General features: G+C 41.3%; 1 protein-coding gene across 3 annotated transcripts in view; it reads left to right on the forward strand.

Annotated features, from left to right (window-relative positions):
• The first annotated feature begins 208 nt into the window (after nt 1-208).
• The window catches only part of LOC139755803 (multiple PDZ domain protein-like), a 252211-nt gene continuing 226456 nt past the window's right edge, over nt 209-25963 (forward strand). For all 3 annotated transcript variants that reach the window (XM_071674417.1, XM_071674422.1, XM_071674421.1), the window contains exons 1-2: nt 209-346; nt 14511-14609. The gene's annotated coding sequence lies outside the window, so the exon portion shown is untranslated. The remainder of the gene's footprint in view (nt 347-14510; nt 14610-25963) is intronic.

The following is a 25963-nucleotide window of genomic DNA, read 5'->3' on the forward strand; positions in this document are numbered from 1 at the left end:
CTGTATCGTTCGAAAATTTCAAGTAAAGAAAGTGTACAAATAAGAATATTGATATTTTTCTCAAAGCTATTCTTGTTTAGATTATCATAGTTTTACTATAAGAAAAAGAATTAGATACTATTGGTACTGTTTATCATCATTAAGAAAAGTATTGCAACGTGGCGGGAAAAGTAGAACTCAACGGGTTGGGCGTGGGCAGTTAGGCTGGGCTCGCCCCACTTACTGCCAGCAGTTATCTCTGAGACACGGTTGTGGTATCACCTGGACGACTAAGGATTACATCCACCGATTTTGTAAAGTTCTTCATGCTCTCTTTGCAGGAACATGGATTGTGGGTGTAAATATTGTAAGTACTGTACTGTTTTATTTTTTTTTTTTGTATACATGTATTTACATGTATGGTGCCAGAAACAGGAAGAACGGCCTTCAGATAATTACATTAGCATATTTTGAGGGTATTATTACCATTTCGGTCACCCAGAGAATTTTGTTAGGATACGTTTGTTAGGTATTAAGTCTGGATGGGTTGAAATTGTATTTCGGTGATTTTGACGACTTTTGAACGATTCTGCCCATTTATATCGTAAACAAGTGGTTGTCGGTTGTCCGAAACGGCAATTTTGCCAATTTAAGAAGTGGCGTCAGTCTAGGATGTGTGACTGTATTTAGATATAACCGAGATGGATAGTATGAGGATGATAAAGCGTATATTCTGTCCCCGAGTGAAACGAAGCTCTAGGGTAAGGGGGAAGAGTAATGTCTCATGGGTAAAATCAAGGGTAAGTGAGAGGGCGAGAGCTTGTGGTGAGGCAGTGATTCTTCCGACAGTTGTGGGAATGTTTGAGTGTAAGGAAGTGAGCCCAATATTGATGTGGGTAAAATTGAAAGTGGATAACGAGGGATGGGTGACTATTAATGTTTATGCACCTAGCCACGAGAACAGTGACTTAGAGGTGTGTTTTGGGAGCAGCTGAGTAAAGAGAATGGAATAGAATTGTTTAATTGCTCAGAACTTTACAAAAAGCACGGAGCACGGCTCTATATTGACAACAATCATAATTGGTTTACGATTTGCTTTTGAGTGATCAAACAATATGACTTGTCAGCATTAGTTACACTTCCTTGTCTTTACAATAATTCATCTAGATATACTAAAAGCTGTTCTCAAAATGAGCGATAGTCTAAGAACAGTTAGCCTTAGTGCACATTGAGACGCAGGGCAGCACAGCACAGGGCAGGGCAGCACAACACATTGCAGCAGCGGAAGTGAGGTGTGTGGTAGGCTCTCTGATGTCCTGTCGTGGCTAAGTTGAAATGTCATATATTTATAGATTCAGAATCGGACTCTGAAATGTAGCATTTTTTTTTTTTTTGTACTGTATGACATCAGCAAAGGAAAAAAAAAAAGTCGGTATGGAGAGGTGAAGTTCGCATGGAGAATTTGCTTTAACCTCCGAGTTGTCTGATGCAAAATTTAGGAACTACTTTCGATTAAGCAGCAACAGTTTGACGAATGAAGCAGAAGTATGTTTCAACCACTGTGCGGCGCAGGACAACGCAGGCCAGCACCTCCGCTGTGCTGCTTTGGGTCCCAGAATGTGTGCTCTCATTTCATTTAAGCATCTGTAGATTTCTACCCTGCTCTTTGCCTCGTCGCCTGTGTCGCCTGCGTCTCAGTGTGCTTCTAGCCTTACATTAGTAGTTTGCATTAACGAAATATATTTGAATTGAGTTTGCCTAGACTTAGCGTGGAATATACGAGCTTCGCAACCTAACAATAATCATAATTTTCACACTGAAATAATATATAATATTCACCACCCCACAACATTAGCCTCACATTTACTGATAATAAGATTTCCCCAGCTCTTGGTATCTACCCGCAGTCATTAATAATTCATTAGTACAAGTTCGTAGTTTGCTAGCAAAAACGCAACTATGCGATAATTTTACATGATCTTACATACCCTATACCTGTTTATATATTCCATAATTGCTACAGAATGATCTAGTTAACAACTTGTTATTCCAAGTAGTAATCCATTGATCTTTTAATCTTAATTCAATTTCCTCTCTGAATCAAGATGGATTTGTAATATTTTGCGATAACCAAACCCCAGACATAACACAGTCATTAAATGAGCTCTTTATACAAGCTATCCATGGTAAATGAAACATTTATTCATTGAATAACTAGATTTAGTGTTTTTACCTGAAATCAGTCGCAACCAATAGCCAGTCATTCTACTTTTGATATATATTTTGAGTGGATAGACGCCAAGTTTTCCATATATCTGTATCTGCTTGTGTTCTTGTGAACACAACACATGCTTTAAAGATTTCCAATAATTCCATCTCCCTTACAACATAGTGACCTCATATTTCTGATGCATAAATCATAGCTAGTAACACCATACTATTCAAATCACACTTGCCTCTTGTACCAATTCGTGAAAAATACACAGCTCGTTGCTCGTTTTTCTTTTCTAACCAATTCTGTTACGAAACCCACCATTATAATTAGATTATATACCAAGGTACTTGTATTCGCTTACTGCTTCAGTGTCTTACTAAACTTGAAATAATGATTATAAGTCTGAACTCTACCCCTGCTACATACCACAATTTTCGTTTTGCTACAATTTTCTATTAATTTCCAGTTGCTACGATAGGTATACAAAGCTGTCAATGCCTGTTCCGCTGCATGCTCACTGTCGCAGAATATGCCTCATCTGCAGACTTTAACACAAGTAAATTCAAGATTTAACCAAATCGCTAAAATCTACGTAATTCCAATTCTAATCATTTGATTTCTCGTTATCATTAACAAAATGTTAAGAGTAAAGGCGCCAATTTTTCGCCCTTCCTCACCCCGATGTTTCTTGCATATATATAGGACATCTGTTGGCTCAACCTTACACAGGATCTTAATTTACAGATTTCTCTTTACATTCAGCATCTTGCCACATACATTTTCCTTCACAAACTTATACCACAAGCCTTTTCGCTACACCGCGTGAAATTCTTGTCAACAAACAAACTAAAACTTTCCTCTTTTTTCCAGCAAAATAGTTCGATTATACATTGGAGCAGAACATACGATCGAATGTGGAGTATTCATGTCTAAAGCCAGCTTGCGTGTTAATAGTAACATGCATTACATTAGAATACTCATTTAGACATTCATTTCATACAAAAGTTGAGTTTTCCTCATACAACTGATCCCTCTGTAGTTGTTAGGGTCATGAATGTCACCCTTATTCTTCTACATTGGCACTAAAGTGCCAGTGAGCCACTCAGCTGGGATGACACCAGTGTCAAGGATCTTATTAAGCAGTAATATATAGGGAGTAAAGTAAGTGTTGGGTATATATGCTATCTTCATTCATTATCGTATCATTTCCAGGGGACATAGTTTTTCAGTTTACTGATGTTTCTCTATATTTCAATATCTGTTATGTTACGCGGTTAAGTATCTTCATTTCCATTGTCATCCTCATGAGAAAGCAATTTACGATGTTCGTAGAAATAATTAACTGCAGCACAAATTTTACTATTATTCTTACCTTTTGATACTTTCCAATATGATCTTGAGTCTTTGCTTCTATTTTCTTTATTTTCTAATTAATGTGGCATTTTCTTTAACTCATTTTAGTTTTTTATAATTTCAACTTTTGCCAATGACATGTTGTAATTGTATTTTTATGCAGGTTATATTTGTTTAGTTTTGTGGTATTCTTTTCTGCTCATTCAACTCTTATCATACCCTTTCAAACTGGCAGTTACTCTATTTTTCATATACTTTATCTTCGTAGATTGTAGGAAAATTTTCAGTGCAGATTCAGTTAGAATTAGTTCCAGTTTCTTGCTTATCTCATTAACAGACAACTTGTTCATCAGTATATCTAACTTATTCACTATACAAACATTAACATTCACTCTTTCTCCTTTCTCCATCTTCCATGCTTCTCATATATTCCCCTCCACCTGATCATTTGTTGTATTTGCATTAATTACAGTACTGTTAAATTTTGTGCAGACCACAACGAGCATCAGAATATAATGGCTCAAAATCTAGGATATTAGATTTATGCAGTAACATTGGTGAGCCAGTGATATAATCTATAGTTATATTATTATTAGTAGTGAATTTTTCATTTTTCAACCCCAAGCAGTTTTACCATAAGGACTTCTATTTGTGTTAAATCTTGATGAAACTTTTACTTATGTGAAATCTTGATGAAACCTATTTACTGGAATACCAAGATCAGTAGAGCAGTGTGGTTTCAGAAGTGGTAGAGGGTGTGTGGATCAGGTGTTTGCTTTGAAGAATGTATGTGAGAAATACTTAGAAAAGCAAATGGATTTGTATGTAGCATTTATGGATCTGGAGAAGGCATATGATAGAGTTGATAGAGATACTCTGTGGAAGGTATTAAGAATATATGGTGTGGGAGGCAAGTTGTCAGAAGCAGTGAAAAGTTTTTATCGAGGATGTAAGGTGTGTGTACGTGTAAGAAGAGAGGAGAGTGATTGGTTCTCAGTGAATGTAGGTTTGCGGCAGGGGTGTGTGATGTCTCCATGGTTGTTTAATTTGTTTATGGATGGGGTTGTTAGGGAGGTGAATGCAAGAGTTTTGGAAAGAGGGGCAAGTATGCAGTCTGTTGTGGATGAGGGAGCTTGGGAAGTGAGTCAGTTGTTGTTCGCTGATAATACAGCGCTGTTGGCTGATTCATGTGAGAAACTGCAGAAGCTGGTGACTGAGTTTGGTAAAGTGTGTGAAAGAAGAAAGTTGAGAGTAAATGTGAATAAGAGCAAGGTTATTAGGTACAGTAGGGTTGAGGGTCAAGTCAATTGGGAGGTAAGTTTGAATGGAGAAAAACTGGAGGAAGTAAAGTGTTTTAGATATCTGGGAGTGGATCTGGCAGCGGATGGAACCATGGAAGCGGAAGTGAATCATAGGGTAGGGGAGGGGCCGAAAATTCTGGGAACCTTGAAGAATGTTTGGAAGTCGAGAACATTATCTCGGAAAGCAAAAATGGGTATGTTTGAAGGAATAGTGGTTCCAACGATGTTGTATGGTTGCGAGGCGTGGGCTATGGATAGAGTTGTGCGGAGGAGGGTGGATGTGCTGGAAATGAGATGTTTGAGGACAATATGTGGTGTGAGGTGGTTTGATCGAGTAAGTAATGTAAGGGTAAAAGAGATGTGTGGAAATAAAAAGAGTGTGGTTGAGAGAGCAGAAGAAGGTGTTTTGAAATGGTTTGGTCACATGGAGAGAATGAGTGAGGAAAGATTGACCAAGAGGATATATGTGTCAGAGGTGGAGGGAACGAGAAGTGGGAGATCAAAATTGGAGGTGGAGAGATGGAGTGAAAAAGATTGAGTGATCGGGGCCTGAACATGCAAGGGTGAAAGGCGTGCAAGGAATAGAGTGAATTGGAACGATGTGGTATACCGGGGTCGACGTGCTGTCACTGGATTGAACCTGGGCATGTGAAGCGTCTGGGGTAAACCATGGAAAGTTCTGTGGGGCCTGGATGTGGAAAGGGAGCTGTGGTTTCGGTGCATTATTACATGACAGCTAGAGACTGAGTGTGAACGAAAGGGGCCTTTGTTGTCTTTTCCTAGCGCTACATCGCACACATGAGGGGGGAGGGGGTTGTTATTTCGTGTGGCGAGGTGGTGATGGGAATAAATAAAGGCAGACAGTATGAATTATGTACATGTGTATATATGTATATGTCTGTGTGTGTATATATATGTGTACATTGAGATGTATAGGTATGTATATTTGCGTGTGTGGACGTGTATGTATATACTTGTGTATGTGGGTGGGTTGGGCCATTCTTTCGTCTGTTTCCTTGCGCTACCTCGCTAACGCGGGAGACAGCGACAAAGCAAAATAGATAAATATAAATTCCAAGATCACCTTGATCAATGTAAACATCAACAAGATTATCTCCATCATAATAGTCATCACCACTGTCAACACTCGCATGTAATGTGTCATGATGCCAGTGTGAGAATTAGTCACCACATAACATATGTGAAGAATCATTGTGTAATCAAGGAATAAGTTACCTAGTTCGTCAAAATGCTCTGTTTTAGCATATCCTGAGTGTGTAGGAGGGATTCAAATTGAGATTACAGATCGTTGTCTCAACTCGCACGTCTCCCATACACTTTGACAAAGTTCCATAAGTATTTTTCACATGCTTCCACTTGAAAATAACTATTTCTAATAGTTGTAATAAGGCCACCACACTTAAACCTAATTAGCTCTCGCTTATTCTGTAAAACGTCAAAACCAATACTTTCCATTATCTCCCTTATTTTCGTACATTATCATCACATCTCGTCTCACACACTGATGACATCATTGCTTTTTAAAGAATTAGCAAATTCTACTGATAAGGGTTAAGATTTTACACCACATATATTAAGGGATGATAGTGAACCTGTTTGGTTGCGATGTGCATGGTACAGCTTCGAATGCAGTGTGTGTGTGTGTGTGTGTGGTGGTCTGTGTAGAAATGAGTGTGTGTGAACTAAAGTGACTGTGCTACCCTTCTTTACCACCCTAGTCACAGACCAAATAGTCCATTTTCAGCGTTTCCAATCTGGGGAAGTAATTCTATCTTATGCAGGTCATCAGGGCTGGTAATTTCAACTAGCCTCGCCCTGTTAGTGAGATTAGGCTACGATTCTTCCTTCCCTTGTCATTGCATTCTTTAGTATTTCTTGTTCTTTTGTGATTTTCATCATTCTATTCCTTAATGGTTTGAAAAATTCATTGATGGGTATAGCATGTCGGCAGTTTTGGCGCGAGAGTATTAGTGGAGGGTGATTTTGAAAGTGGAAATGGATAATGTGGCAATTGTGGGATTAATTGTGGTTGCTTGGGATATTCAGGGAGATTAATGAAAATGATCTTGAGTTCATTGTTTTAGTAAAATGGTGATAGGGAATGCTTGGTTGTAAAAGAGGGACATACAGTAGTATAGTGGAGTTTAGAAGATGGTAAGTGATCATAGTAATACATTCTTCTCTGGACTGTTTTTATTAATTTTTATTTTGCTTTCCTGTTTCATGGTTTGTGTAAAATGGTTAAAGAAATACAAAATAAATGGCAACAGACCATTGGTTCCTTTCTAGAATATTGTGCTGGAAAAGGCCAGAAAGTCTGGAAACTACTGTAGTGGGAGGAGAAAAGCGAATATATATATGATTCAAAGACCTAACTTTACATGTGCTCAAGGTGGCGGCAATAATGTCAGTCGTGGATCTGATATGAAACGCTTCACGATTTTGCGTGTCATCCCTGGGGAGTGGAGATAATACTTCCCACGTATTCCCTGTGTGTCGTAGAAGGCGACTAAAAGGGGAGGGAGCTGGGGGGCTGGAAATCCTCCCCTCTCATTTTTAATTTTCCAAAAGAAGATACAGAGAAGGGGGCCAAGTGAGGATATTTCCTCTGAGGCTCGGTCCTATGTTCTAAAAGCTACCTCGCTAATGCGGGAAACGCGAATATGTATGATATATATATTTATTCATTTTTAAACTTATCAATGGTGCTGCTTAAATCTAAGAATTGGTTAATTGGTAGATCATTCCATATGTTAACAATCCTGTTGAAGAAATAGTACTTTACCGTATTTACAGAAAAACTCCTGTTCACGAGTTTTTATTCACGTTGTTGATTGTGAATGTATTGAGTCTTCTCTTAATCTTCCATTTTCTGCGGTAAAGTTGTCTAGTTGGCTGTCTTAGATCTGTCTCTCAGCTCGGAAGTAATTCTGATCGATTACAGCAGAACACTTTCCATTATCAGGTAAGGGGGTACCAAAAACTAGATACAATACTTTAAGGTTGGAAAGCACTCGTAAATTGTACATAGTGATGATCATTTTCAATTTTGCATTGCTGTGACTGATGTCATCGGTGATTATTTCACCCAAGTCTTTTTTCCTCATTTATCTTTCGTAGCTCAGCACGGTGCATCTTGCAGCTTTATTCTCGTGTCACTCCAGATGTGTAGACTTTGCGCTTATCGATATCAAATTTCACTTGCCACTGGAGCCCATCCATGTTTGGCTGTGTCAGCATGGTGTTAAATTTTTGTTCTATATTCATTTCCAAGATTAGTATCCTATGCGAATTTTGATATGCAAGGCAGCCATATATATATATATATATATATATATATATATATATATATATATATATATATATATATATATATATATATATATATATATGCCTTATCGAGGATGTAAGGCATGTGTACGTGTAGGAAGAGAGGAAAGTGATTGGTTCTCAGTGAATGTAGGTTTGCGGCAGGGGTGTGTGATGTCTCCATGGTTGTTTAATTTGTTTATGGATGGGGTTGTTAGGGAGGTGAATGCAAGAGTTTTGGAAAGAGGGGCAAGTATGAAGTCTGTTGGGGATGAGAGAGCTTGGGAAGTGAGTCAGTTGTTGTTCGATGATGATACAGTGCTGGTGGCTGATTCATGTGAGAAGCTGCAGAAGCTGGTGACTGAGTTTGGTAAAGTGTGTGAAAGAAGAAAGTTAAGAGTAAATGTGAATAAGAGCAAGGTTATTAGGTACAGTAGGGTTGAGGGTCAAGTCAATTGGGAGGTGAGTTTGAATGGAGAAAAACTGGAGGAAGTGAAGTGTTTTAGATATCTGGGAGTGGATCTGGCAGCGGATGGAACCATGGAAGCGGAAGTGGATCATAGGGTGGGGGAGGGGGCGAAAATTCTGGGAGCCTTGAAGAATGTGTGGAAGTCGAGAACATTATCTCGGAAAGCAAAAATGGGTATGTGCTGGATGGATGTGCTGGAAATGAGATGTTTGAGGACAATGTGTGGTGTGAGGTGGTTTGATCAAGTAACGTAAGGGTAAGAGAGATGTGTGGAAATAAAAAGAGCGTGGTTGAAGAGGCAGAAGAGGGTGTTTTGAAATGGTTTGGGCACATGGAGAGAATGAGTGAGGAAAGGTTGACCAAGAGGATATATGTGTCGGGAGGTGGAGGGAACGAGGAGAAGAGGGAGACCAAATTGGAGGTGGAAAGATGGAGTGAAAAAGATTTTGTGTGATCGGGGCCTGAACATGCAGGAGGGTGAAAGGAGGGCAAGGAATAGAGTGAATTGGAGCGATGTGGTATACCGGGGTTGACGTGCTGTCAGTGGATTGAATCAGGGCATGTGAAGCGTCTGGGGTAAACCATGGAAAGCTGTGTAGGTATGTATATTTGCGTGTGTGGACGTATGTATATACATGTGTATGGGGGTGGGTTGGGCCATTTCTTTCGTCTGTTTCCTTGCGCTACCTCGCAAACGCGGGAGACAGCGAAAAAGCAAAAAAAAAAAAAAAAAAAAAAAAAATATATATATATATATATATATATATATATATATATATATATATATATATATATATATATATATATATATATATATATATATATTAAAACTAAGCATTCCCTGTCACCATTTAACTAAAACAATTAACTCCACAAGATGATCATTTTCATTTTCGCCCCCTCCCCCACCCTATGATCCACTTCCGCTTCCATGGTTCCATCCGCTGCCAGATCCACTCCCAGATATCTAAAACACTTCACTTCCTCCAGTTTTTCTCCATTCAAACGCACCTCCCAATTGACTTGACCCTCAACCCTACTGTACCTAATAACCTTGCTCTTATTTACATTTACTCTTAACTTTCTTTTTTCACACACTTTACCAAACTCAGTCACCAGCTTCTGCAGTTTCTCACATGAATCAGCCACCAGCGCTGTATCATCAGCGAACAACAACTGACTCACTTCCCAAGCTCTCTCATCCCCAACAGACTTCATACTTGCCCCTCTTTCCAAAACTCTTGCATTCACCTCCCTAATAACCCCATCCATAAACAAATTAAACAACCATGGAGACATCACACACCCCTGCCGCAAACCTACATTCACTGAGAACCAATCACTTTCCTCTCTTCCTACACGTACACATGCCTTACATCCTCGATTAAAACTTTTCACTGCTTCTAACAACTTGCCTCCCACACCATATATTCTTAATACCTTCCACAGAGCATCTCTATCAACTCTATCATATGCCTTCTCCAGATCCATAAATGCTACATACAAATCCATTTGCTTTTCTAAGTATTTCTCACATACATTCTTCAAAGCAAACACCTGATCCACACATCCTCTACCACTTCTGAAACCACACTGCTCTTCCCCAATCTGATGCTCTGTACATGCCTTCACCCTCTCAATCAATACCCTCCCATATAATTTACCAGGAATACTCAACAAACTTATACCTCTGTAATTTGGGCACTCACTCTTATCCCCTTTGCCTTTGTACAATGGCACTATGCACGCATTCCGCCAATCCTCAGGCACCTCACCATGAGTCATACATACATTAAATAACCTTACCAACCAGTCAACAATACAGTCACCCCCTTTTTTAATAAATTCCACTGCAATACCATCCAAACCTGCTGCCTTGCCGGCTTTCATCTTCGCAAAGCTTTCACTACCTCTTCTCTGTTTACCAAATCATTTTCCCTAACCCTCTCACTTTGCACACCACCTCGACCAAAACACCCTATATCTGCCACTCTATCATCAAACACATTCAACAAACCTTCGAAATACTCACTCCATCTCCTTCTCACATCACCACTACTTGTTATCACCTCCCCATTTGCGCCCTTCACTGAAGTTCCCATTTGCTCCCTTGTCTTACGCACTTTATTTACCTCCTTCCAGAACATCTTTTTATTCTCCCTAAAATTTAATGATACTCTCTCACCCCAACTCTCATTTGCCCTTTTTTTCACCTCTTGCACCTTTCTCTTGACCTCCTGTCTCTTTCTTTTATACATCTCACACTCAATTGCATTTTTTCCCTGCAAAAATCGTCCAAATGCCTCTCTCTTCTCTTTCACTAATACTCTTACTTCTTCATCCCACCACTCACTACCCTTTCTAATCAACCCACCTCCCACTCTTCTCATGCCACAAGCATCTTTTGCGCAATCCATCACTGATTCCCTAAATACATCCCATTCCTCCCCCACTCCCCTTACTTCCATTGTTCTCACCTTTTTCCATTCTGTACTCAGTCTCTCCTGGTACTTCCTCACACAGGTCTCCTTCTCAAGCTCACTTACTCTCACCACCCTCTTCACCCCAACATTCACTCTTCTTTTCTGAAAACCCATACAAATCTTCACCTTAGCCTCCACAAGATAATGATCAGACATCCCTCCAGTTGCACCTCTCAGCACATTAACATCCAAAAGTCTCTCTTTCGCACGCCTGTCAATTAACACGTAATCCAATAACGCTCTCTGGCCATCTCTCCTACTTACATAAGTATACTTATGTATATCTCGCTTTTTAAACCAGGTATTCCCAATCATCAGTCCTTTTTCAGCACATAAATCTACAAGCTCTTCACCATTTCCATTTACAACACTGAACACCCCATGTATACCAATTATTCCCTCAACTGCCACATTACTCACCTTTGCATTCAAATCACCCATCACTATAACCCGGTCTCGTGCATCAAAACCACTAACACACTCATTCAGCTGCTCCCAAAACACTTGCCTCTCTTGATCTTTCTTCTCATGCCCAGGTGCATATGCACCAATAATCACCCACCTCTCTCCATCAACTTTCAGTTTTACCCATATTAATCGAGAATTTACTTTCTTACACTCTATCACATACTCCCACAACTCCTGTTTCAGGAGTATTGCTACTCCTTCCCTTGCTCTTGTCCTCTCACTAACCCCTGACTTTACTCCCCAGACATTCCCAAACCACTCTTCCCCTTTACCCTTGAGCTTCGTTTCACTCAGAGCCAAAACATCCAGGTTCCTTTCCTCAAACATACTACCTATCTCTCCTTTTTTCACGTCTTGGTTACATCCACACACATTTAGGCACCCCACTCTGAGCCTTCGAGGAGGATGAGCACTCCCCGCGTGACTCCTTCTTCTGTTTCCCATTTTAGAAAGTTAATACAAGGAGGGGAGGATTTCTGGCCCCCGCTCCCGTCCCCTCTAGTCGCTTTCTACGACACGCGAGGAATACGTGGGAAGTATTCTTTCACCCCTATCCCTAGGGACAATATACATATATATATACATATACACATACACACACATACACATACATACGCACATATACACACACACACACACATACATATATATACATATGAAAAATGTAAGAAACAATTTAGAAAACTGAAACTTCTAGCTTGAAATGAATGAAAAAAAATGAATGTCACATAATGGTTCAACCTCTGGCTATGGAAAAAAGGAAATGTATAATTTATTTACACAAAACGTCAATAGCAGTTCTCATCAATTTAACCACTGTATCAATAAGCTTCAATGTCTAAGCTACATTTTTCTCCAATTTCACTATTTTCCTTCACATTTTCAATTGTGTCTGAAGGTTCTACTTCAAGAGTGACTGTTTTTCCAGTAAGGGTCTTCACATCTTGGTTTCATCCACACACATTTAGGCACCCCACTCTGAGCCTTCGAGGAGGATGCTTTACTTGTGGTGCTGACTTCCCGTAAACGGTGGCTTGTGTGAGAGCAGCAGTTCCTAAGGTCCGGCCCTTTACGGCAGCCTTGTACAGTTCATCACCACCACTCAATCGTCCTCCTTCCCCTAACCAACCATCTCTACACAGACTGCAAGTCCTCCATCAAGCTGTTATCGCAGCAAGGGATATATATATATATATATATATATATATATATATATATATATATATATATATATATATATATATATATTGAGAAAGAATGTCCCATGATTGATAGTACTAGCACACCACTTGCTATGTGCAACCATTCTGCGGCTGGACAACGAATCACTGCTCTCTCTTTATGGCCAGTGAACAAATTGTCTTATTACCAAAGTTTAACCCTATCGATACCATGTGATAAGAACTTTTGCTGTTAATCTTTGGCGGAACGTTATCGAATGCTTTCTGAAAATGTATATGGACTACATCAGTCGCTCTACTTTCGTCATACATATTGATCATATCACAACAGAAATCAACCACATTTGAAAGACATCGCAAACCATGTTGAGAATCGTTTATAAAGCCGCGGTCCTGGAAATGATTTACTGTCTTGTCTAATGGTGGTTTCCATAAGTTAACCAGCTACTGACGTAAAGCTAACCGACTGGGTGATAATTTCACGCCACGAACTTGTATTCTTTTTAATGTAGGTATTGCATTGGTCAACTTCTAATCCGCTGAAACTTTCCCCATGTGAAGTAACGTATTGAACAGACCTGTGGAAGGCTTAATCATTTTATTTTTCGCTTCGTCCTCAGGTAAGACTTATCCGGACGTGCCGTTTTATCGACGTTCCGTCTAATGTTGACAGCTTCAGCTTGTGTGTCAGTATGTTGTAGTACGTTTTCTCTTTTAGCAACAAATCTGGAGCTGGGATTAGAGTCGTCTCCTTTGACAGATACTGATGGAATTCAGTGGTACATCTACACTATGAAAAGTTGTCGTATCAGTTTGCAGACACGAAGCTCCCAGATGCACGAGGACTTCCCTCATGCATAGTTTCCAGTAATTCAAGCCTTCCTTTAGCAGGATGATAATTGCTGGATGCTTTGGTGGTTTTGTTTTTGGGAAAAGATTTTGTTTGGCGGGAAGATTGTCCCAGCTATGTGGGAGGTAAGAAGAGGGGAAAATGGCAGGTGTTTATACTGCCGTACAATGCCGTTTCGCTGTTGATGGTGTGATTGTCAGGGAGAAAGAGAATTATTATGGTGAGGGAGGTTATGGTGGCCAGGGTGGGAGGGAATGATTATGGTGTGGGAGGTGATGGTGGCCAGGGTGGGAGGGAATGATTTTAGTGAGGTTGTGGTGACCAGGGATGGAGGGGAATGATTATGGTGAGGGAGGGTGAGGTGATCAGGGGAGGAGGGAGTGATTGTGGCAAGGGAGAGTTAGTAGCTCAGAGGAGGGAGTGTTGGTACATGGATGAGCAGATAGCACATCTGATGGTCTATAACGAGGTTTTCTATTCTGATGGTCTTTCGGTAGTGGTAGCGTCTGGATTGCAAACCAGAAAGTACATCCCTCCCCACTCGTCTTTCCCTCCGGCTCATCTACCGGTAGGAAACAGATTAGAAAAGCATATCATGTGGTATAGAGAGTAGATACTGCTATGTAGAGTTTGTAAGAAGACGTAGAATGTTAGAACTTCCCGATCAGTCTGACATCTGCTCTCCATGTTGATTCCAAGATAAAGGATAAAAAAGTTAGTGGTAAAACTGGATTCTTTTATAGTGATATCAATGAATTATGTCCAGCCTTGATTCGAATGTATGAATATTTTTTTGCATTGATCACAACTTATTCATTATAGACAAGATTATCATTTATAGCAAGAACAAAGTCTAATATGTTCTCATGTTCCCGTTGTAGGTCTGTTTCTCACGAAGTGTGTAAGACACGATGACACGACGCAGGTTTTTCATCCCACGCCCGGAGCTACTGGAAAGGGATTCCTCCGCTCTCCCACCGGTAGGTTAAAATTTCTGGTTATAATACTCTTGGTCATTACAAATTTGTGCTCAGTGGTCATAAAGTCTTTCGCTTGGTTCTGTGATTATCCATTTCAGCCTGCTCAGTGACTTTCGGTTGCCATAGCTACTGTCTCATGATCATTGCTCGTATGTGAAGGGATCTATACAAACCAAGCATATTATAGCAGTTTTTTCAGGGGTCTCAGGTATGCGTTTTCCAAATCCTTAATTCTTTTCTCTGCTTCCCTAAGCTATAACTCCTGGAGCATTTATAGGTGGTTTAGGTTGACATTATATCTAGGATATTTTTGAGAAGGGAATTTGCTTAAGGTGACATAAGCACCGCAGCTTATAATTAAGGAGTTTGTAAACATTTCTAGCATTTATCATTGAAATTCATGAAAGTGTATAGTGTTTGTTCGCCGTGGTATTTTATATCGGAAAAATTAAATTCTGTACGTTGTGTTATGAGAAAAGTTCGCCTCGGAAGTTGTCTGTCATGAGAATAAAGATAAATCGATGCTTAAGCTAAGAGTTGATTATTTTTGCACAGTTCATGTAATGCATTTTAAGCCCAGTATTTACTGTCAAATATAACCGCTTCGTCTCCGAGAATCTCTCTAGCTGTAGTGATAGCCAAGAAATGTCGGTCAAGAATTATAGATCCACCAAATACGCATCTTGGTCGTTTCTTTGCAAACCATTTTACCGCCTTAAGTCATTAAATCATTAATGAGTCGTGCTGGCCGTTGTTAACCCATTGATTGATCTAACATAAGTTTTAATTCTTCGTTGTGCTGAGAAAGATCTCTTTCATTCACATCTGCTAATGGGAGGTTCGCATTCAATCAGCAGCAGTTGTCCAATACTTGGAAAACCATATTGTGGATAGCTTTAACTTTTCATGCATGAAGCAGCTGCTCCAAGGTGTCATTTGCTGTGACTATGCAGTGCCACGGGATTTAAGGCCGTAAATATGAACTTGTGTGCCCACATTACTGCTTGCCATACCTGTTGCACCAGCTTAAGATTTTCCTCGAACATTCATCGCTTCAAGGCCATGGCTTCGATAATTTTCTTCCCAGTATAACGTGCTATACGGATGAAAGCTACGAAGGCTTGCATGAACACGGAGGCACAGTATTTCTTGGATTGCATGATCTGTAACTTCGTCTGCTGTTATGCTGCAAATGTTTGCACATTTTCAAAGCACTTAAAATATTTTGACACATACAGCAGTGATACTGATAATGGCGTTTGTGAGTTGTCTTTGACGAACAACATTGACTTCACTTTATCCAAATGGTACTTTCCTACGGTCTTAAAGTTAACTGCCAGTTTGAATTGTTTACAAATTTCCTCTGTAATGTGGTTCGCCACACAAACGAACAGCCTCAACAATAATTGCTCGTAGAAATTGATTTTTTTCTTGACATGGATTCCAATCCTCTCTTCACACGCAGTCCATTTTTCTCTTTCTTTTGACAGTGTTGTTTTGTATGTAACGAGTGATGTAGTTTATCATCAACCGTAGAATCTGTTATGCTTCCAGGATAGTCATAGGTGGACAATTATTAGGTTTACGTCTATATGTCCTGCTTCCTTATCAAACGTAGTACTTGCAAGATGAGACAGGATACCAAATTTCACTCCAGCATGGCTATTTGGTGTATTGAATTTTTTTTTTTTTTTTTTTTTTTTTTTTTTTTACAAAGGACGCTCAAACGAGTTTATCGCTCAAAATGACTGTATTTGCGGAAGCCTCCATTCGTTATGCCACTTGAAAAGAAACTTTCTCCGTCTGTCCAGCTTTGGTCAGAACATAAGACGGCATTTGGTGGTGTGTTTATGGCATGCAAAATGAAAACCTGCATAAAGCACAGTATGTAAATGTAAATAAAATTTACAGAGATACACCGGCAGGCACAGAGCTGTCATAGTTTTGTGTAGCCTACTTTGTAATACTATGTACACATTAGATAGCACAGGCTGTGTCATAGTCCTTTGTAGCCTGCTGTGCACATATGATGTACACATTAGATAGCACAGGAGGGACACGCCATAGACATGAGATACAGAGCACTGTTACTAAACATGAATTGATTCCTTAGCACAGCAGCCCTTACTTCCGTCCGACAACTGAAATGGTTTACCGCGAACCAATGGATCAACGTGGAGCACATCAGTCACACAGACCCGCTCGCTTTGGTTATTCATGGAGTCTATTCTCCTTTGTGTTTGATCCTACTGCATCCTCGCCAGCCGCACCAGTTGAGCCCCCACAACGGCATCTTTTTATCGTCGTCTTTAAGACCTGGTTCAAGACTGGAAAATGTGAAGAATGCTGCTTTCGATATATTATGAAATTCGCTAGAAAATACAAAAGTTCGTTTAAGTTATATACCTTTTGTATTTACCCCGAGAGACTGACTGGCGTGGGAAAACTCTTCACTGATTCCTGTTTTTGCTGCTTTTCACCTGGGCTGTGAACTGTAGGTGTTCTACTCCTCTTCCTGTGTTATCCTCGTCCACGCCACATGTTTGTTTTTTGGTAGTTTTCTTGAGGACAACGAGCCCGTCATCGCCACATCTACATTCCCGAAAAACTGCCATAAGTTAGAGATGCACCTCCCTGCCTGCCCATATCATTCTTATAAACGACCAACAGAGGGCTGGCGGCAGCACACGAACCGCATGAATGTTACAGGTAGCGCGTCGTGCACGGAGGATATTCTGGGGTCTGTGACACGAGACGCCTCCCTTCACTCGGGGTATGGAGCCTCCCTACCTACGGTCGTAATCCTGCTCTGTCGCTCCACCACCAGTGTATCTCTGTCACAATGTAGTCTTATGATATCTTTAATTTTGGACTCAAGGAATATAGAAAAGTAAAGACAATCATATTTCCAAAGTTTACATTGGAAGTATAAGAAATCCAGCTTTGCTACTGCTGCTCTTATAATCTTACCGCTGTTGTTACTGCTGCTCTTGTTATTTATACTACTGCTGCAGTTGCATTCATCACATAGGCTTCACAACAGATCCGTCATCCTTTTGGGAATCATCCCGACAGTCTTTAGTGTGTGTGGAGATTGATAATCTCCATCAGCCTCTCTACAACTTTCCCAAGTATTCGCCTCACTCATCATGACATAGGTTTCAAAACGCCCGATATCCCCGCGATTCAATGATTACTCCGCTTTTCTGTCTCTACACACGCGACCTTCCTCTTGTACCCTGATGACCCATTTTCCATCAGCGACGTGTGCTCTTATGCTGTCTGCCCACACCCTTGTAGGCAGATGTTCTCCCGTAATTATCCGCCAGGTAGTACCAGTCTCGGGCGTGTGATCCAGCGATCTGTTCGCAGAGTGATTCGGACTGCTACTGTTGTGGTCAGTGTCGTGACCTGGGCTTGGCTGTGTGGAAAAATCACCTCTGAGTCTTTCTAAGGGCAGGCCAGGCATTACCATCATCTGGTTCGTGTCCTTGAGTGACTGTTGCCTGGCAGAGCTCCCCAACATACTCTACTCTCAGGTTACAAATCAACTCTGGAAAGAAGATACCCAAGACATATCTCAGAAACGATGGTGAAAATGAATGTCATAATTGTGATCCTTTTAAAGAAGAGAACTGGCTTGTACCAGCGTGGACTAGATCACCTCCTGGAACATAGTTATCAGAGTCCTTATTTAATGTTCTGGATTTTCTATAATGTTGGAGGCTCCAGTCACAGACAAAATTCCTTATCAAGGCCGGGCCTTGCCTGAAATAAAGAATTATGAAAGGGAAAAAGAAGAGACAAGGTATAAAGTATTAACAAATTTTGGAGGAAATGAAAAACCTATCTTTTAAAATGTGCCAGGTCATAGTCATTGGGAAAGACATGAGATGGTAGAGAGTTCCAAAGCTTCGACGTGTAGGGAAAGAAACGGTTATCAGAACGTCCCAGCCTTGAGTTGCCAGCGGCCACACAGTAATCATGTGACACAACAGTTGCCGAGTGTTGTGTGGTTTAGCTCGTTGTGAATAAACAAAATTAAGCTTTTAGAGAATGTACTGAAAAGACGATAGGGCTGACACCATTCACAACGCCCGCACACAATCGCTGTTAGTTCCGGTCTCTCGAGAAATCGGCAACACTGACCTCTCCTCTCGCCCACCTTGTTTCCCAGACCTTCCAAACCTGCCGTGCTGACCTTTTTCGTCCAGCTTGAGGAATCACACCAACCCTAGAACCAATCCTCCCACAGGTGGATCTTAAGTTTACCATATTTTGGCTGATGAAAAAAGAGATAACCCTGCCACAGTAGGCCAAAAAATATATCATACAGCCCCTTCCAGCAGGAAAGCGCTAAACAATGATAAAAGCACAATTAAAGTTGTTGCGAAATGTAAACAAAAATGATGTTTCTCGAGCATAACTGCTGCACATGTCCGTGTGTTCTGTATGTGCAGGGAGGGAGTTTCCGAGTCGCTGTGCCTCAACTCCGGAGTATTTTCTATTCCCGAGCAATTCTCCACACTTGCATATGTAGTACGCAGTTACTTTATACCACTCGTCCATCACTTGTACTTTAAATGTACTTCTTTGTTTTTTTTTTTTAACAAATTTCTCATTAATTTCACCGTCTGGTCTGTGGTTGTTCTCTCTACATATTTGGAAGAACCTTTCACAAAGTAAACAATCCGATTTACAAACTTAAAAGTTGTGATCAAGTCGCCCTTCACTCTTTTCTCTTCCATGGTCGGGAAATTCAAGGCCTCTAGCCTTTCCATGTAACTTTGTTCTGATTCCGGATTCGCCATTTTCCCCCTCTGGACCTTTGCTGTCAGCTCTTTGTGCTTTTGTTAACTGCGGTGACCAAACCTAAGAAGTATATTCTGAGTTTTGTCTTGCATTAAAATGTGAATAGCCAAATATTTCCTTACTTGCTTGAGTGCTCTTCTTACATTTGTCAACAGACTGTTTGGCTGGTACAGTATTAGGCAAATTAACTTTTTCACTTTATGAACACGTAGTACATACTGGAAGAGCCAGAAGTTATTCTGATAAATAGCCATCGTATGTCTGTCATCCCAGCCTCACAGAATCCTAGACTACCCAACCTACCAACCAGTTAGACTTGGTTACACTCGCCACATTATGCTCACAACACAGGATTTTTGACGACTCTCAATTCCTGGATTGCCTCTCGGTAAAGATAATGGCGTTACTGGCACCAGTTTATAGAGCAGCAACTTGCATCTTCCACCAGTCGGGGAGTCTAATGTTACCAGAGTGCTGAGGAACTACCACCAGTCCCCCACCATTTTTTTTTTTTTTTACTATGGCGGTTAGAAGAGAGGCAGAAGTAGGACAGGGGAAGGGATAGTTTGGAATGAAAGAGGAGACAGAAGTGTGTATAGGTAGGTGTATGTTTTTTTTTTTTTTTTTTTTTTTTTTTTTTTTGCACGTGGGTGAATGTCCTGTCATCTTCACAGCTGACACACCAGTTGGTGCCATGAGCATGATATCTTTGATGCCCATGACAACACTCAAATAATAGCCTCGAACAAATCTCATCCAGAACATATTGGTTTAGTACAGTTTGCAACAACCAGACTAAACGCATTTAAAGTGGACTGGAAAATAAGCTTAAACAATTTTCGAAAGGGACCGGAAGATAGAAACGAATATATTTACCATAATAGCGCCAGGAAGAATAAAACCCAGCGATATAATCAAAGAGGATAACACGATGGTGCATAAGAAGAAGTGCAGAATACTGGTCCATACACTCAAGGGGTATGATGATAGATCATATCACAACCAGAGATTCGCACAAGGTAAAGTGGCCTTGATAAGTCTGTTGAGATTCTGGCATCTTCCTGAGAACCATAAATTAGACTTAGTCACGACCATAATAATACCTGTCTAATCCAACGTTCCTTGCCTTCAACTTACGCATACTGAAATTACGAAGGACTGATTAAAACTGTGATTTGTCACAGATGAAAAATACCCCGACATTGAAAGCATCGTAGACCAGCACGAACGATTCAAGATGAAGCCAGTTAGTTCGTACCTCAGAGAAGCACTTCAAAATGTATGGCAGAGACTTAACGACAACGATGATACAAGAGATCGTTAGAACAACGACCCCATCCACCCCCCACGACCGGGTACTTCTACGTGATAGGGGAAGGATTTCGTGCGTTGTGCATTGGAGATAAATTGTCCTCTTTAGACAGCCTGTGAACGAAAAGCCGGCCATTTGCACACAAATTGAGGAAATACTTCCTCATTCGACATAATTTTGTCTGGAGGAACAATTGCAAGAGTTCTCATTTTGGATTTTCCTTGTCTTTAAAGGTAATTGTAGGGCTGAGGTGGTTGTCGCGCCACCAGAAGAGGATTTGATCCTTTTTTGAGGACTGAAGAATCACTGGAGGTTGCCTCAGTGAGATTCCAGCAGTGGCAGCCGAAGGTGTTCAGCTTCTGGGGCTCTCTCTCCGGTTCGCCCTCCACCATCAGGAACTGAATGACTTTCATTTTTGATGTTCTTGGTCGTGAGAGGCAGTTTTGGGAAGCTTTGTGGATTTGATTATGGGGAAGGTAACCTCATGAGTCTGGACTGGCTAGGATATGGTGGGGTGGTCCCCAGAGTCTCTCCTTGTAGTAACGTTAGTGTAAATGATGACATGATAGGAGGACACTGGGATATCTTTGTTTCCGAGGGATTTTATTTTTGATACTTTTAAACCTGGAATCGACCTAGCTAACATCCTCCCCTCCAACCCCAAGACACACACACGCACAAACATACAACGGCCCCGGGAAGACCCCGTCTCGCCTCGAGTCTCTTATATGGCTTGTCCTGGCGTGCGAGTCCATCCCGCCACCAGTGCAGCGACCCCTTTTGTCTTGTCGAGAATCCACACACCCACCCACACACACACACACCCACCCACCCACACACCCACACACACACACACCCACCCACACACACACCCACCCACCCACCCACACACACACACACCCACCCACACACACACACACCCACCCACCCACACACACACACACCCACCCACACACACACACACCCACCCACCCACACACACACACACACACCCACCCACCCACCCACCCACACACACACACACACACACACCCACCCACCCACACACACGCCCACACACACACCCACCCACACACACACCCACCCACCCACACACACACACACACACACACACACACACACACACACACACACACACACACACACACACACCGGGAAGGCCGGGACTACACCGTGACACGACAGTTACCAACCTCGGCAATTCTGAGATGATGGCAATGAAGCCGTTGAGAACTGTGATCTGGACTCCTCCCGTGGCTGAACAAAACATGGACAGATGTTTTCAAGAAGAGTGAGCTGGTGTGTACGTGGGGGCACACGGAACGACAGACAACAGGGGTCTCGCTGATCCATGTCTTGGTGGTTTGTATTGAACTGAACCCTGAAACATATGACTATATTGGCCCAGTGTATGCTATATACAGAGACAATACGTCAGGCTTTGGATGACTAGCTTAAGAGATTAGAGAGAGGAGTTAGCGTGGTGCTTATACAGGTAAAACCGGAATCTCTGGCCAAGATATCAAACGTGAAGGTGCTTAGCTAGGTAGGTATTGAGGTATCTGACAACGGTTATCTGAACAGTGTAAAAGGAGTTAGCAGAGTTCTCCTTCATTACAGTCGCACGTCACCTGTTTGTTGACAGTGTCTGCTCTCTGGCTTGGCTTAGCTCGAGCTTTGCAAAGCATTCCCCCTCACCTCCTGTGTTGTGTATGGTCTTCGTGTACCCAGGGTGTCTGTGTTTCTATGGACGGTGAGAGTTTTATCGGTGTTGCTGGCGTCCCCATACCAATGGTGGGTCTGGCGGAGGCTGTGCGTGCTGGATTGTGTGCTCAACTGAGAGGGAGAACTCAGCCTGGTGCATCCGGCCCTGATTTACGACTTTCTCCCTGATTAGTTGCCTCATATATATATATATATATATATATATATATATATATATATATATATATATATATATATATATATATATATATATATTTATATATATATATTTTGCTTTGTCGCTGTTTCCCGCGTTAGCGAGGTAGCGCAAGGAAACAGACGAAAGAATGGCCCAACCCACCTACATACACATATATGTACATACACGTCCACACACGCAAATATACATACCTGTACATCTCAACGTATACATATATATACACACAGACATATACATATATACACATGTACATAATTCATACTGTCTGCCTTTATTTATTCCCATCGCCACCCCGCCACACATGAAATAACAAACCCCTCCCCCCCCCCATGTGAGCGAGGTAGCGCTAGGAAAAGACAACAAAGGCCACATTTGTTCACACTCAGTCTTTAGCTGTCGTGTAATAATGCACTGAACCACAGCTCCCTTTCCACGTCCAGGCCCCACAGAACTTTCCATGGTTTACCCCAGACGCTTCACATGCCCTGGTTCAATCCATTGACAGCACGTCGACCCCGGTATACTACATCGTTCCAATTCACTCTATTCCTTGCACGCCTTTCACCCTCCTGCATGTTCGGGCCCCGATCTCTCAAAATCTTTTTCACTCCATCTTTCCACCTCCAATTTGGTCTCCCTCTTCTCCTCGTTCTCTCGGCCTCTGAGACATATATCCTCTTGGTCAATCTTTCCTCACTCATTCTCTCCATGTGACCAAACCACTTCAAAACACCCTCTTCTGCTCTCTCAACCACACTCTTTTTAATACCACACATCTCTCTTACCGTATTATTACTTACTCGATCAAACCACCTCACACCACCTATTGTCCTCAAATATCTCATTTCCAGCACATCCATCCTCCTCCACACAACTCTATCCATAGCCCACGCCTCGCAAACATATAACATTGTTGGAACCACTATTCCTTCAAACATACCCATTTTTGCTTTCCGAGATAATGTTCTCGACTTCCACACATTCTTCAAGGCTTCCAGAACATTCGTCCCCTCCCCCACCCTATGATTCACTTCCGCTTCCATGGTTCCATCCGCTGCCAAATCCACTGCCAGATATCTAAAACACTTCACTTCCTCCAGTTTCTCTCCAATCAAACGTACCTCCCAGTTGACTTGTCCCTCAACCATACTGTACCTAAAAACCTTGTTCTTATTCACATTTACTCTCAGCTTTCTTCTTTCACACACTTTACCAAACTCAGTCACCAGCTTCTGCAGTTTCTCACACGAAACAGCCACCAGCGTTGTATCATCAGCGAACAACAACTGACTCACTTCCCAAGCTCTCTCATCCACAACAGACTGCATACTTGCCCCTCTTTCCAAAACTCTCGCATTCTCTCCTACTTACATACGTATACTTATCAATATCTCTCTTTTTAAACCAGGTATTCCCAATCACCAGTCCTTTTTCAGCGCATAAATCTACAAGCTCTTCACCATTTCCATTTACAACACTGAACATATATATATATATATATATATATATATATATATATATATATATATATATATATATATATATTTTTTTTCGCTGATGATACAGCGCTGGTGGCTGAGACATGTGAGAAACTGCAGAAGCTGGTGACTGAGTTTGGTAAAGTGTGTGGAAGAAGAAAGTTAAGAGTAAATGTGAATAAGAGCAAGGTTATTAGGTACAGTAGGGTTGAGGGTCAAGTCAATTGGGAGGTGAGTTTGAATGGAGAAAAACTGGAGGAAGTGAAGTGTTTTAGATATCTGGGAGTGGATCTGGCAGCGGATGGAACCATGGAAGCGGAAGTGGATCATAGGGTGGGGGAGGGGGCGAAAATTCTGGGGGCCTTGAAGAATGTGTGGAAGTCGAGAACATTATCTCGGAAAGCAAAAATGGGTATGTTTGAAGGAATAGTAGTTCCAACAATGTTGTATGGTTGCGAGGCGTGGGCTATGGATAGAGTTGTGCGCAGGAGGATGGATGTGCTGGAAATGAGATGTTTGAGGACAATGTGTGGTGTGAGGTGGTTTGATCGAGTGAGTAACGTAAGGGTAAGTGAGATGTGTGGAAATAAAAAGAGCGTGGTTGAGAGAGCAGAAGAGGGTGTTTTGAAGTGGTTTGGGCACATGGAGAGAATGAGTGAGGAAAGATTGACCAAGAGGATATATGTGTCGGAGGTGGAGGGAACGAGGAGAAGAGGGAGACCAAATTGGAGGTGGAAAGATGGAGTGAAAAAGATTTTGTGTGATCGGGGCCTGAACATGCAGGAGGGTGAAAGGAGGGCAAGGAATAGAGTGAATTGGAGCGATGTGGTATACCGGGGTTGACGTGATGTCAGTGGATTGAACCAAGGCATGTGAAGCGTCTGGGGTAAACCATGGAAAGCTGTGTAGGTATGTATATTTGCGTGTGTGGACGTATGTATATACATGTGTATGGGGGGGTTGGGCCATTTCTTTCGTCTGTTTCCTTGCGCTACCTCGCAAACGCGGGAGACAGCGACAAAGTATAAAAAAAAAAATATATATATATATATATATATATATATATATATATTTTTTTTTTTTTTTTTTCATACTATTCGCTATATATATATATATATATATATATATATATATATATATATATATATATATATATATATATATATATATATATATAAGCAAATGGATTTGTGTGTAGCATTTATGGATATGGAGAAGGCATATAGAGTTGATAGAGATGCTATGTGGAAGGTATTAAGAATATATGGTTTGGGAGATAAGTTGTTAGAAGCAGTGAAAAGTTTTTATCGAGGATGTAAGGCATGTGTACGTGTAGGAAGAGAGGAAAGTGATTGGTTCTCAGTGAATGTAGGTTTAGGGCAGGGGTGTGTGATGTCTCCATGGTTGTTTAATTTGTTTATGGATTAGGTTGTTAGGGATGTGAATGCAAGTTTCGGAAAGAGGGGCAAGTATGAAGTCTGTTGGGGATGAGAGAGCTTGGGAAGTAAGTGAGTTGTTGTTCGCTGATGATACAGCGCTGGTGACTGATTCACGTGAGAAACTGCAGAAGCTGGTGACTGAGTTTGGTAAAGTGTGTGAAAGAAGAAAGTTAAGACTTAATGTGAATAAGAGCAAGGTTATTAGGTACAGTAGGGTTGAGGGTCAAGTCAGTTGGGAGGTGGGTTTGAATGGAGAAAAACTGGAGGAAGTAAAGTGTTTTTGATATCTGGGAGTGGTACTGGCAGCAGATGGAACCATGGAAGCGGAAGTGAATCATAGGGAGGGGGAGGGGGCGAAAATCCTGGGAGCCTTGAAGAATGTGTGGAAG

This window comes from Panulirus ornatus, chromosome 20 (assembly GCF_036320965.1).
Source record: "Panulirus ornatus isolate Po-2019 chromosome 20, ASM3632096v1, whole genome shotgun sequence".
Taxonomy (NCBI): Eukaryota; Metazoa; Arthropoda; class Malacostraca; order Decapoda; family Palinuridae; genus Panulirus; species Panulirus ornatus.